Source organism: Schistocerca cancellata, unplaced genomic scaffold (assembly GCF_023864275.1).
Source record: "Schistocerca cancellata isolate TAMUIC-IGC-003103 unplaced genomic scaffold, iqSchCanc2.1 HiC_scaffold_1164, whole genome shotgun sequence".
Lineage (NCBI taxonomy): Eukaryota > Metazoa > Arthropoda > Insecta > Orthoptera > Acrididae > Schistocerca > Schistocerca cancellata.
The window spans coordinates 49,070-58,746 of record NW_026047163.1 but is presented as its reverse complement, the minus strand read 5'-3'; the positions used below and the strand labels follow the sequence as shown (position 1 = coordinate 58,746).

The 9,677-nt window shown below is 52.9% G+C and overlaps 23 non-coding genes across 23 annotated transcripts; 8 read left to right on the top strand and 15 right to left on the bottom strand.

Moving 5' to 3' along the window:
* Nucleotides 1-122: 122 nt before the first annotated feature.
* Trnai-uau (transfer RNA isoleucine (anticodon UAU)) lies at nucleotides 123-214 on the bottom strand. The gene is given in 2 exon segments: nucleotides 123-158; nucleotides 177-214. It is a non-coding gene; the product is annotated as a tRNA-Ile (tRNA).
* Nucleotides 215-591: 377 nt separating this feature from the next.
* Nucleotides 592-664, top strand: Trnar-acg (transfer RNA arginine (anticodon ACG)). The gene has a single exon. It is a non-coding gene; the product is annotated as a tRNA-Arg (tRNA).
* Nucleotides 665-1,262: 598 nt separating this feature from the next.
* Nucleotides 1,263-1,334, bottom strand: Trnad-guc (transfer RNA aspartic acid (anticodon GUC)). The gene has a single exon. It is a non-coding gene; the product is annotated as a tRNA-Asp (tRNA).
* A 107-nt stretch (nucleotides 1,335-1,441) lies between these two features.
* Nucleotides 1,442-1,513, bottom strand: Trnad-guc (transfer RNA aspartic acid (anticodon GUC)). Its single transcript has one exon. It is a non-coding gene; the product is annotated as a tRNA-Asp (tRNA).
* A 284-nt stretch (nucleotides 1,514-1,797) lies between these two features.
* Nucleotides 1,798-1,889, bottom strand: Trnai-uau (transfer RNA isoleucine (anticodon UAU)). The gene is given in 2 exon segments: nucleotides 1,798-1,833; nucleotides 1,852-1,889. It is a non-coding gene; the product is annotated as a tRNA-Ile (tRNA).
* A 377-nt stretch (nucleotides 1,890-2,266) lies between these two features.
* Nucleotides 2,267-2,339, top strand: Trnar-acg (transfer RNA arginine (anticodon ACG)). Its single transcript has one exon. It is a non-coding gene; the product is annotated as a tRNA-Arg (tRNA).
* A 598-nt stretch (nucleotides 2,340-2,937) lies between these two features.
* On the bottom strand, nucleotides 2,938-3,009 carry Trnad-guc (transfer RNA aspartic acid (anticodon GUC)). The gene has a single exon. It is a non-coding gene; the product is annotated as a tRNA-Asp (tRNA).
* A 285-nt stretch (nucleotides 3,010-3,294) lies between these two features.
* On the bottom strand, nucleotides 3,295-3,386 carry Trnai-uau (transfer RNA isoleucine (anticodon UAU)). The gene is given in 2 exon segments: nucleotides 3,295-3,330; nucleotides 3,349-3,386. It is a non-coding gene; the product is annotated as a tRNA-Ile (tRNA).
* A 377-nt stretch (nucleotides 3,387-3,763) lies between these two features.
* Nucleotides 3,764-3,836, top strand: Trnar-acg (transfer RNA arginine (anticodon ACG)). The gene has a single exon. It is a non-coding gene; the product is annotated as a tRNA-Arg (tRNA).
* A 598-nt stretch (nucleotides 3,837-4,434) lies between these two features.
* On the bottom strand, nucleotides 4,435-4,506 carry Trnad-guc (transfer RNA aspartic acid (anticodon GUC)). The gene has a single exon. It is a non-coding gene; the product is annotated as a tRNA-Asp (tRNA).
* A 107-nt stretch (nucleotides 4,507-4,613) lies between these two features.
* Trnad-guc (transfer RNA aspartic acid (anticodon GUC)) lies at nucleotides 4,614-4,685 on the bottom strand. The gene has a single exon. It is a non-coding gene; the product is annotated as a tRNA-Asp (tRNA).
* A 284-nt stretch (nucleotides 4,686-4,969) lies between these two features.
* Trnai-uau (transfer RNA isoleucine (anticodon UAU)) lies at nucleotides 4,970-5,061 on the bottom strand. Its single transcript is given in 2 exon segments — nucleotides 4,970-5,005; nucleotides 5,024-5,061. It is a non-coding gene; the product is annotated as a tRNA-Ile (tRNA).
* A 377-nt stretch (nucleotides 5,062-5,438) lies between these two features.
* Trnar-acg (transfer RNA arginine (anticodon ACG)) lies at nucleotides 5,439-5,511 on the top strand. Its single transcript has one exon. It is a non-coding gene; the product is annotated as a tRNA-Arg (tRNA).
* Nucleotides 5,512-5,798: 287 nt separating this feature from the next.
* Trnam-cau (transfer RNA methionine (anticodon CAU)) lies at nucleotides 5,799-5,870 on the top strand. Its single transcript has one exon. It is a non-coding gene; the product is annotated as a tRNA-Met (tRNA).
* A 239-nt stretch (nucleotides 5,871-6,109) lies between these two features.
* On the bottom strand, nucleotides 6,110-6,181 carry Trnad-guc (transfer RNA aspartic acid (anticodon GUC)). Its single transcript has one exon. It is a non-coding gene; the product is annotated as a tRNA-Asp (tRNA).
* Nucleotides 6,182-6,620: 439 nt separating this feature from the next.
* On the bottom strand, nucleotides 6,621-6,712 carry Trnai-uau (transfer RNA isoleucine (anticodon UAU)). Its single transcript is given in 2 exon segments — nucleotides 6,621-6,656; nucleotides 6,675-6,712. It is a non-coding gene; the product is annotated as a tRNA-Ile (tRNA).
* A 377-nt stretch (nucleotides 6,713-7,089) lies between these two features.
* Trnar-acg (transfer RNA arginine (anticodon ACG)) lies at nucleotides 7,090-7,162 on the top strand. The gene has a single exon. It is a non-coding gene; the product is annotated as a tRNA-Arg (tRNA).
* A 598-nt stretch (nucleotides 7,163-7,760) lies between these two features.
* Nucleotides 7,761-7,832, bottom strand: Trnad-guc (transfer RNA aspartic acid (anticodon GUC)). The gene has a single exon. It is a non-coding gene; the product is annotated as a tRNA-Asp (tRNA).
* Nucleotides 7,833-7,939: 107 nt separating this feature from the next.
* Nucleotides 7,940-8,011, bottom strand: Trnad-guc (transfer RNA aspartic acid (anticodon GUC)). The gene has a single exon. It is a non-coding gene; the product is annotated as a tRNA-Asp (tRNA).
* A 284-nt stretch (nucleotides 8,012-8,295) lies between these two features.
* Trnai-uau (transfer RNA isoleucine (anticodon UAU)) lies at nucleotides 8,296-8,387 on the bottom strand. Its single transcript is given in 2 exon segments — nucleotides 8,296-8,331; nucleotides 8,350-8,387. It is a non-coding gene; the product is annotated as a tRNA-Ile (tRNA).
* A 377-nt stretch (nucleotides 8,388-8,764) lies between these two features.
* Trnar-acg (transfer RNA arginine (anticodon ACG)) lies at nucleotides 8,765-8,837 on the top strand. The gene has a single exon. It is a non-coding gene; the product is annotated as a tRNA-Arg (tRNA).
* A 287-nt stretch (nucleotides 8,838-9,124) lies between these two features.
* Trnam-cau (transfer RNA methionine (anticodon CAU)) lies at nucleotides 9,125-9,196 on the top strand. Its single transcript has one exon. It is a non-coding gene; the product is annotated as a tRNA-Met (tRNA).
* A 239-nt stretch (nucleotides 9,197-9,435) lies between these two features.
* Nucleotides 9,436-9,507, bottom strand: Trnad-guc (transfer RNA aspartic acid (anticodon GUC)). The gene has a single exon. It is a non-coding gene; the product is annotated as a tRNA-Asp (tRNA).
* Nucleotides 9,508-9,677: the final 170 nt, after the last annotated feature.

The following is a 9,677-nucleotide window of genomic DNA, read 5'->3' as shown; positions in this document are numbered from 1 at the left end:
ACTATACTACCGAGGAAGACGCAGCTACCGTATCGAATGCACGATTATATTCCTCAAATAGCTGATACATCTCAAACGTAGCCTCCTGTTGCTGTCAGAGACTGTGCCACGAAATAAAAATATGCCCCAGGAGAGGCTCGAACTCACAACCCCGGCATTGCGCACGGCTACTGCCTTATAAGTACCGTGCGCTAACCAATTGCGCCACTGGGGCTACAACACAGGGCCCTCAGTCAGTGGTATTCACTTTGCTGGAAACTAGTGGTGGCCACAGAAACATATGTTCGCCACCTGGTGCCATACTGCGACTTTTGCACCTGACTACGAATGGTTCGTGCTATTCTTGCTTCATATGCTACGCTTACATGCACATCAACCGGCTCTCGTCGTCGAGAAAACATGCGAAAAAGCGCGCCTTGCCTTCTGCTACCTGTCGAACAGCGAGAGCAGATGCGTGGCAAGCTCTAAGTTCTGCAGGCGCACTGCGGCCACGCAGCTGGACGAGAGGTACCTTCCTTGGGAGCTTGCTGAGCCGTGGAGAACACATTTCTTAGCGAATAACACTTGTCTCGTAGACAAAATGCTGCCGGTGGCCCTGTGGCGCAACGGATAACGCGTCTGACTACGGATCAGAAGATTCCAGGTTCGAATCTTGGCAGGGTCGGCATTTTGTTAGTTTCCGACGAGTAGCTGGGCAGTGGATTTCGTATGTCGCCGCATCGTGGAGTGCTTTGTTACTCCTGTGCTTCTCGCAGCTGCATGTCGGGGCGATCGTGGTAAATATCGCTGCCTGCAAGCGTCAGCGTAGCGTCAGTCGAGCAAAGTCGAGACAAGTCAAGCTGAGAGCTGTAGGAGATGTTACGCAATCACATGTAGGCGTGTGAAAGCGACGCAGACAACACTGCCCAGGTGTGAGACGTGATGTGACGAAGAGCCAGTACTCTCCCACACAGCAGAGTGGCGCAGTGGAAGCGTGCTGGGCCCATAACCCAGCGGTCCGTGGATCGAAACCACGCTCTGCTAAAAATATTTCTTTTGCAGACTGTGTCCAGCTCGATTACTACGCCCAGAGCGTCGGCTGGGGTGCTTTGATTCAGCCTCAGTAGCAAACCCTGATGTGTGAAGAATGCAAGGACCACTTCCTAAGATGTGGCATTTTTTTTTAGATTTTGCACCAACTACACTCCTTGATCGCAAACTTTATGCTCTTCCGATCCCCATACGCGCAACTCTCGAACAGGTTTGTGAGATAAAAATCGCATCTCCCCGGCGGGGAATCGAACCCCGGTCTCCCGCGTGACAGGCGGGGATACTAACCACTATACTACCGAGGATGCACTGTAGACAGCTGCCTGTGTGGGAGACACATGTTGCTAGTACCTGCAAACGTCCTACACTAAGTTCGGCGAGTGATAGTGCAGCAATTAAAAATCGGATGTCTCTCCCCGGCGGGGAATCGAACCCCGGTCTCCCGGGTGACAGGCGGGGATACTAACCACTATACTACCGAGGATGCGCTGTAGGCAGCTGCCTGTGTGGGAGACACATGTTGCTAGTACCTGCAAACGTCCTACACTAAGACGGCGAGTGATAGTGCAGCAATTAAAAATCGGATGTCTCTCCCCGGCGGGGAATCGAACCCCGGTCTCCCGGGTGACAGGAGGGGATACTAACCACTATACTACCGAGGAAGACGCAGCTACCGTATCGAATGCACGATTATATTCCTCAAATAGCTGATACATCTCAAACGTAGCCTCCTGTTGCTGTCAGAGACTGTGCCACGAAATAAAAATATGCCCCAGGAGAGGCTCGAACTCACAACCCCGGCATTGCGCACGGCTACTGCCTTATAAGTACCGTGCGCTAACCAATTGCGCCACTGGGGCTACAACACAGGGCCCTCAGTCAGTGGTATTCACTTTGCTGGAAACTAGTGGTGGCCACAGAAACATATGTTCGCCACCTGGTGCCATACTGCGACTTTTGCACCTGACTACGAATGGTTCGTGCTATTCTTGCTTCATATGCTACGCTTACATGCACATCAACCGGCTCTCGTCGTCGAGAAAACATGCGAAAAAGCGCGCCTTGCCTTCTGCTACCTGTCGAACAGCGAGAGCAGATGCGTGGCAAGCTCTAAGTTCTGCAGGCGCACTGCGGCCACGCAGCTGGACGAGAGGTACCTTCCTTGGGAGCTTGCTGAGCCGTGGAGAACACATTTCTTAGCGAATTGCACTTGTCTCGTAGACAAAACGCTGCCGGTGGCCCTGTGGCGCAACGGATAACGCGTCTGACTACGGATCAGAAGATTCCAGGTTCGAATCTTGGCAGGGTCGGCATTTTGTTAGTTTCCGACGAGTAGCTGGGCAGTGGATTTCGTATGTCGCCGCATCGTGGAGTGCTTTGTTACTCCTGTGCTTCTCGCAGCTGCATGTCGGGGCGATCGTGGTAAATATCGCTGCCTGCAAGCGTCAGCGTAGCGTCAGTCGAGCAAAGTCGAGACAAGTCAAGCTGAGAGCTGTAGGAGATGTTACGCAATCACATGTAGGCGTGTGAAAGCGACGCAGACAACACTGCCCAGGTGTGAGACGTGATGTGACGAAGAGCCAGTACTCTCCCACACAGCAGAGTGGCGCAGTGGAAGCGTGCTGGGCCCATAACCCAGAGGTCCGTGGATTGAAACCACGCTCTGCTAAAAATATTACTTTTGCAGACTGTGTCCAGCTCGATTACTACGCCCAGAGCGTCGGCTGGGGTGCTTTGATTCAGCCTCAGTAGCAAACCCTGATGTGTGAAGAATGCAAGAACCACTTCCTAAGATGTAGCATTTTTTTTTAGATTTTGCACCAACTACACTCCTTGATCGCAAACTTTATGCTCTTCCGATCCCCATACGCGCAACTCTCGAACAGGTTTGTGAGATAAAAATCGCATGTCCCCGGCGGGGAATCGAACCCCGGTCTCCCGCGTGACAGGCGGGGATACTAACCACTATACTACCGAGGATGCACTGTAGACAGCTGCCTGTGTGGGAGACACATGTTGCTAGTACCTGCAAACGTCCTACACTAAGTTCGGCGAGTGATAGTGCAGCAATTAAAAATCGGATGTCTCTCCCCGGCGGGGAATCGAACCCCGGTCTCCCGGGTGACAGGAGGGGATACTAACCACTATACTACCGAGGAAGACGCAGCTACCGTATCGAATGCACGATTATATTCCTCAAATAGCTGATACATCTCAAACGTAGCCTCCTGTTGCTGTCAGAGACTGTGCCACGAAATAAAAATATGCCCCAGGAGAGGCTCGAACTCACAACCCCGGCATTGCGCACGGCTACTGCCTTATAAGTACCGTGCGCTAACCAATTGCGCCACTGGGGCTACAACACAGGGCCCTCAGTCAGTGGTATTCACTTTGCTGGAAACTAGTGGTGGCCACAGAAACATATGTTCGCCACCTGGTGCCATACTGCGACTTTTGCACCTGACTACGAATGGTTCGTGCTATTCTTGCTTCATATGCTACGCTTACATGCACATCAACCGGCTCTCGTCGTCGAGAAAACATGCGAAAAAGCGCGCCTTGCCTTCTGCTACCTGTCGAACAGCGAGAGCAGATGCGTGGCAAGCTCTAAGTTCTGCAGGCGCACTGCGGCCACGCAGCTGGACGAGAGGTACCTTCCTTGGGAGCTTGCTGAGCCGTGGAGAACACATTTCTTAGCGAATTGCACTTGTCTCGTAGACAAAATGCTGCCGGTGGCCCTGTGGCGCAACGGATAACGCGTCTGACTACGGATCAGAAGATTCCAGGTTCGAATCTTGGCAGGGTCGGCATTTTGTTAGTTTCCGACGAGTAGCTGGGCAGTGGATTTCGTATGTCGCCGCATCGTGGAGTGCTTTGTTACTCCTGTGCTTCTCGCAGCTGCATGTCGGGGCGATCGTGGTAAATATCGCTGCCTGCAAGCGTCAGCGTAGCGTCAGTCGAGCAAAGTCGAGACAAGTCAAGCTGAGAGCTGTAGGAGATGTTACGCAATCACATGTAGGCGTGTGAAAGCGACGCAGACAACACTGCCCAGGTGTGAGACGTGATGTGACGAAGAGCCAGTACTCTCCCACACAGCAGAGTGGCGCAGTGGAAGCGTGCTGGGCCCATAACCCAGCGGTCCGTGGATCGAAACCACGCTCTGCTAAAAATATTTCTTTTGCAGACTGTGTCCAGCTCGATTACTACGCCCAGAGCGTCGGCTGGGGTGCTTTGATTCAGCCTCAGTAGCAAACCCTGATGTGTGAAGAATGCAAGGACCACTTCCTAAGATGTGGCATTTTTTTTTAGATTTCGCACCAACTACACTCCTTGATCGCAAACTTTATGCTCTTCCGATCCCCATACGCGCAACTCTCGAACAGGTTTGTGAGATAAAAATCGCATCTCCCCGGCGGGGAATCGAACCCCGGTCTCCCGCGTGACAGGCGGGGATACTAACCACTATACTACCGAGGATGCACTGTAGACAGCTGCCTGTGTGGGAGACACATGTTGCTAGTACCTGCAAACGTCCTACACTAAGTTCGGCGAGTGATAGTGCAGCAATTAAAAATCGGATGTCTCTCCCCGGCGGGGAATCGAACCCCGGTCTCCCGGGTGACAGGCGGGGATACTAACCACTATACTACCGAGGATGCGCTGTAGGCAGCTGCCTGTGTGGGAGACACATGTTGCTAGTACCTGCAAACGTCCTACACTAAGACGGCGAGTGATAGTGCAGCAATTAAAAATCGGATGTCTCTCCCCGGCGGGGAATCGAACCCCGGTCTCCCGGGTGACAGGAGGGGATACTAACCACTATACTACCGAGGAAGACGCAGCTACCGTATCGAATGCACGATTATATTCCTCAAATAGCTGATACATCTCAAACGTAGCCTCCTGTTGCTGTCAGAGACTGTGCCACGAAATAAAAATATGCCCCAGGAGAGGCTCGAACTCACAACCCCGGCATTGCGCACGGCTACTGCCTTATAAGTACCGTGCGCTAACCAATTGCGCCACTGGGGCTACAACACAGGGCCCTCAGTCAGTGGTATTCACTTTGCTGGAAACTAGTGGTGGCCACAGAAACATATGTTCGCCACCTGGTGCGATACTGCGACTTTTGCACCTGACTACGAATGGTTCGTGCTATTCTTGCTTCATATGCTACGCTTACATGCACATCAACCGGCTCTCGTCGTCGAGAAAACATGCGAAAAAGCGCGCCTTGCCTTCTGCTACCTGTCGAACAGCGAGAGCAGATGCGTGGCAAGCTCTAAGTTCTGCAGGCGCACTGCGGCCACGCAGCTGGACGAGAGGTACCTTCCTTGGGAGCTTGCTGAGCCGTGGAGAACACATTTCTTAGCGAATTGCACTTGTCTCGTAGACAAAACGCTGCCGGTGGCCCTGTGGCGCAACGGATAACGCGTCTGACTACGGATCAGAAGATTCCAGGTTCGAATCTTGGCAGGGTCGGCATTTTGTTAGTTTCCGACGAGTAGCTGGGCAGTGGATTTCGTATGTCGCCGCATCGTGGAGTGCTTTGTTACTCCTGTGCTTCTCGCAGCTGCATGTCGGGGCGATCGTGGTAAATATCGCTGCCTGCAAGCGTCAGCGTAGCGTCAGTCGAGCAAAGTCGAGACAAGTCAAGCTGAGAGCTGTAGGAGATGTTACGCAATCACATGTAGGCGTGTGAAAGCGACGCAGACAACACTGCCCAGGTGTGAGACGTGATGTGACGAAGAGCCAGTACTCTCCCACACAGCAGAGTGGCGCAGTGGAAGCGTGCTGGGCCCATAACCCAGAGGTCCGTGGATCGAAACCACGCTCTGCTAAAAATATTTCTTTTGCAGACTGTGTCCAGCTCGATTACTACGCCCAGAGCGTCGGCTGGGGTGCTTTGATTCAGCCTCAGTAGCAAACCCTGATGTGTGAAGAATGCAAGGACCACTTCCTAAGATGTGGCATTTTTTTTTAGATTTTGCACCAACTACACTCCTTGATCGCAAACTTTATGCTCTTCCGATCCCCATACGCGCAACTCTCGAACAGGTTTGTGAGATAAAAATCGCATCTCCACGGCGGGGAATCGAACCCCGGTCTCCCGCGTGACAGGCGGGGATACTAACCACTATACTACCGAGGATGCACTGTAGACAGCTGCCTGTGTGGGAGACACATGTTGCTAGTACCTGCAAACGTCCTACACTAAGTTCGGCGAGTGATAGTGCAGCAATTAAAAATCGGATGTCTCTCCCCGGCGGGGAATCGAACCCCGGTCTCCCGGGTGACAGGCTGGGATACTAACCACTATACTACCGAGGATGCGCTGTAGGCAGCTGCCTGTGTGGGAGACACATGTTGCTAGTACCTGCAAACGTCCTACACTAAGACGGCGAGTGATAGTGCAGCAATTAAAAATCGGATGTCTCTCCCCGGCGGGGAATCGAACCCCGGTCTCCCGGGTGACTACCGAGGAAGACGCAGCTACCGTATCGAATGCACGATTATATTCCTCAAATAGCTGATACATCTCAAACGTAGCCTCCTGTTGCTGTCAGAGACTGTGCCACGAAATAAAAATATGCCCCAGGAGAGGCTCGAACTCACAACCCCGGCATTGCGCACGGCTACTGCCTTATAAGTACCGTGCGCTAACCAATTGCGCCACTGGGGCTACAACACAGGGCCCTCAGTCAGTGGTATTCACTTTGCTGGAAACTAGTGGTGGCCACAGAAACATATGTTCGCCACCTGGTGCCATACTGCGACTTTTGCACCTGACTACGAATGGTTCGTGCTATTCTTGCTTCATATGCTACGCTTACATGCACATCAACCGGCTCTCGTCGTCGAGAAAACATGCGAAAAAGCGCGCCTTGCCTTCTGCTACCTGTCGAACAGCGAGAGCAGATGCGTGGCAAGCTCTAAGTTCTGCAGGCGCACTGCGGCCACGCAGCTGGACGAGAGGTACCTTCCTTGGGAGCTTGCTGAGCCGTGGAGAACACATTTCTTAGCGAATTGCACTTGTCTCGTAGACAAAATGCTGCCGGTGGCCCTGTGGCGCAACGGATAACGCGTCTGACTACGGATCAGAAGATTCCAGGTTCGAATCTTGGCAGGGTCGGCATTTTGTTAGTTTCCGACGAGTAGCTGGGCAGTGGATTTCGTATGTCGCCGCATCGTGGAGTGCTTTGTTACTCCTGTGCTTCTCGCAGCTGCATGTCGGGGCGATCGTGGTAAATATCGCTGCCTGCAAGCGTCAGCGTAGCGTCAGTCGAGCAAAGTCGAGACAAGTCAAGCTGAGAGCTGTAGGAGATGTTACGCAATCACATGTAGGCGTGTGAAAGCGACGCAGACAACACTGCCCAGGTGTGAGACGTGATGTGACGAAGAGCCAGTACTCTCCCACACAGCAGAGTGGCGCAGTGGAAGCGTGCTGGGCCCATAACCCAGCGGTCCGTGGATCGAAACCACGCTCTGCTAAAAATATTTCTTTTGCAGACTGTGTCCAGCTCGATTACTACGCCCAGAGCGTCGGCTGGGGTGCTTTGATTCAGCCTCAGTAGCAAACCCTGATGTGTGAAGAATGCAAGGACCACTTCCTAAGATGTGGCATTTTTTTTTAGATTTTGCACCAACTACACTCCTTGATCGCAAACTTTATGCTCTTCCGATCCCCATACGCGCAACTCTCGAACAGGTTTGTGAGATAAAAATCGCATCTCCCCGGCGGGGAATCGAACCCCGGTCTCCCGCGTGACAGGCGGGGATACTAACCACTATACTACCGAGGATGCACTGTAGACAGCTGCCTGTGTGGGAGACACATGTTGCTAGTACCTGCAAACGTCCTACACTAAGTTCGGCGAGTGATAGTGCAGCAATTAAAAATCGGATGTCTCTCCCCGGCGGGGAATCGAACCCCGGTCTCCCGGGTGACAGGCGGGGATACTAACCACTATACTACCGAGGATGCGCTGTAGGCAGCTGCCTGTGTGGGAGACACATGTTGCTAGTACCTGCAAACGTCCTACACTAAGACGGCGAGTGATAGTGCAGCAATTAAAAATCGGATGTCTCTCCCCGGCGGGGAATCGAACCCCGGTCTCCCGGGTGACAGGAGGGGATACTAACCACTATACTACCGAGGAAGACGCAGCTACCGTATCGAATGCACGATTATATTCCTCAAATAGCTGATACATCTCAAACGTAGCCTCCTGTTGCTGTCAGAGACTGTGCCACGAAATAAAAATATGCCCCAGGAGAGGCTCGAACTCACAACCCCGGCATTGCGCACGGCTACTGCCTTATAAGTACCGTGCGCTAACCAATTGCGCCACTGGGGCTACAACACAGGGCCCTCAGTCAGTGGTATTCACTTTGCTGGAAACTAGTGGTGGCCACAGAAACATATGTTCGCCACCTGGTGCCATACTGCGACTTTTGCACCTGACTACGAATGGTTCGTGCTATTCTTGCTTCATATGCTACGCTTACATGCACATCAACCGGCTCTCGTCGTCGAGAAAACATGCGAAAAAGCGCGCCTTGCCTTCTGCTACCTGTCGAACAGCGAGAGCAGATGCGTGGCAAGCTCTAAGTTCTGCAGGCGCACTGCGGCCACGCAGCTGGACGAGAGGTACCTTCCTTGGGAGCTTGCTGAGCCGTGGAGAACACATTTCTTAGCGAATTGCACTTGTCTCGTAGACAAAACGCTGCCGGTGGCCCTGTGGCGCAACGGATAACGCGTCTGACTACGGATCAGAAGATTCCAGGTTCGAATCTTGGCAGGGTCGGCATTTTGTTAGTTTCCGACGAGTAGCTGGGCAGTGGATTTCGTATGTCGCCGCATCGTGGAGTGCTTTGTTACTCCTGTGCTTCTCGCAGCTGCATGTCGGGGCGATCGTGGTAAATATCGCTGCCTGCAAGCGTCAGCGTAGCGTCAGTCGAGCAAAGTCGAGACAAGTCAAGCTGAGAGCTGTAGGAGATGTTACGCAATCACATGTAGGCGTGTGAAAGCGACGCAGACAACACTGCCCAGGTGTGAGACGTGATGTGACGAAGAGCCAGTACTCTCCCACACAGCAGAGTGGCGCAGTGGAAGCGTGCTGGGCCCATAACCCAGAGGTCCGTGGATCGAAACCACGCTCTGCTAAAAATATTTCTTTTGCAGACTGTGTCCAGCTCGATTACTACGCCCAGAGCGTCGGCTGGGGTGCTTTGATTCAGCCTCAGTAGCAAACCCTGATGTGTGAAGAATGCAAGGACCACTTCCTAAGATGTGGCATTTTTTTTTAGATTTTGCACCAACTACACTCCTTGATCGCAAACTTTATGCTCTTCCGATCCCCATACGCGCAACTCTCGAACAGGTTTGTGAGATAAAAATCGCATCTCCACGGCGGGGAATCGAACCCCGGTCTCCCGCGTGACAGGCGGGGATACTAACCACTATACTACCGAGGATGCACTGTAGACAGCTGCCTGTGTGGGAGACACATGTTGCTAGTACCTGCAAACGTCCTACACTAAGTTCGGCGAGTGATAGTGCAGCAATTAAAAATCGGATGTCTCTCCCCGGCGGGGAATCGAACCCCGGTCTCCCGGGTGACAGGCTGGGATACTAACCACTATAC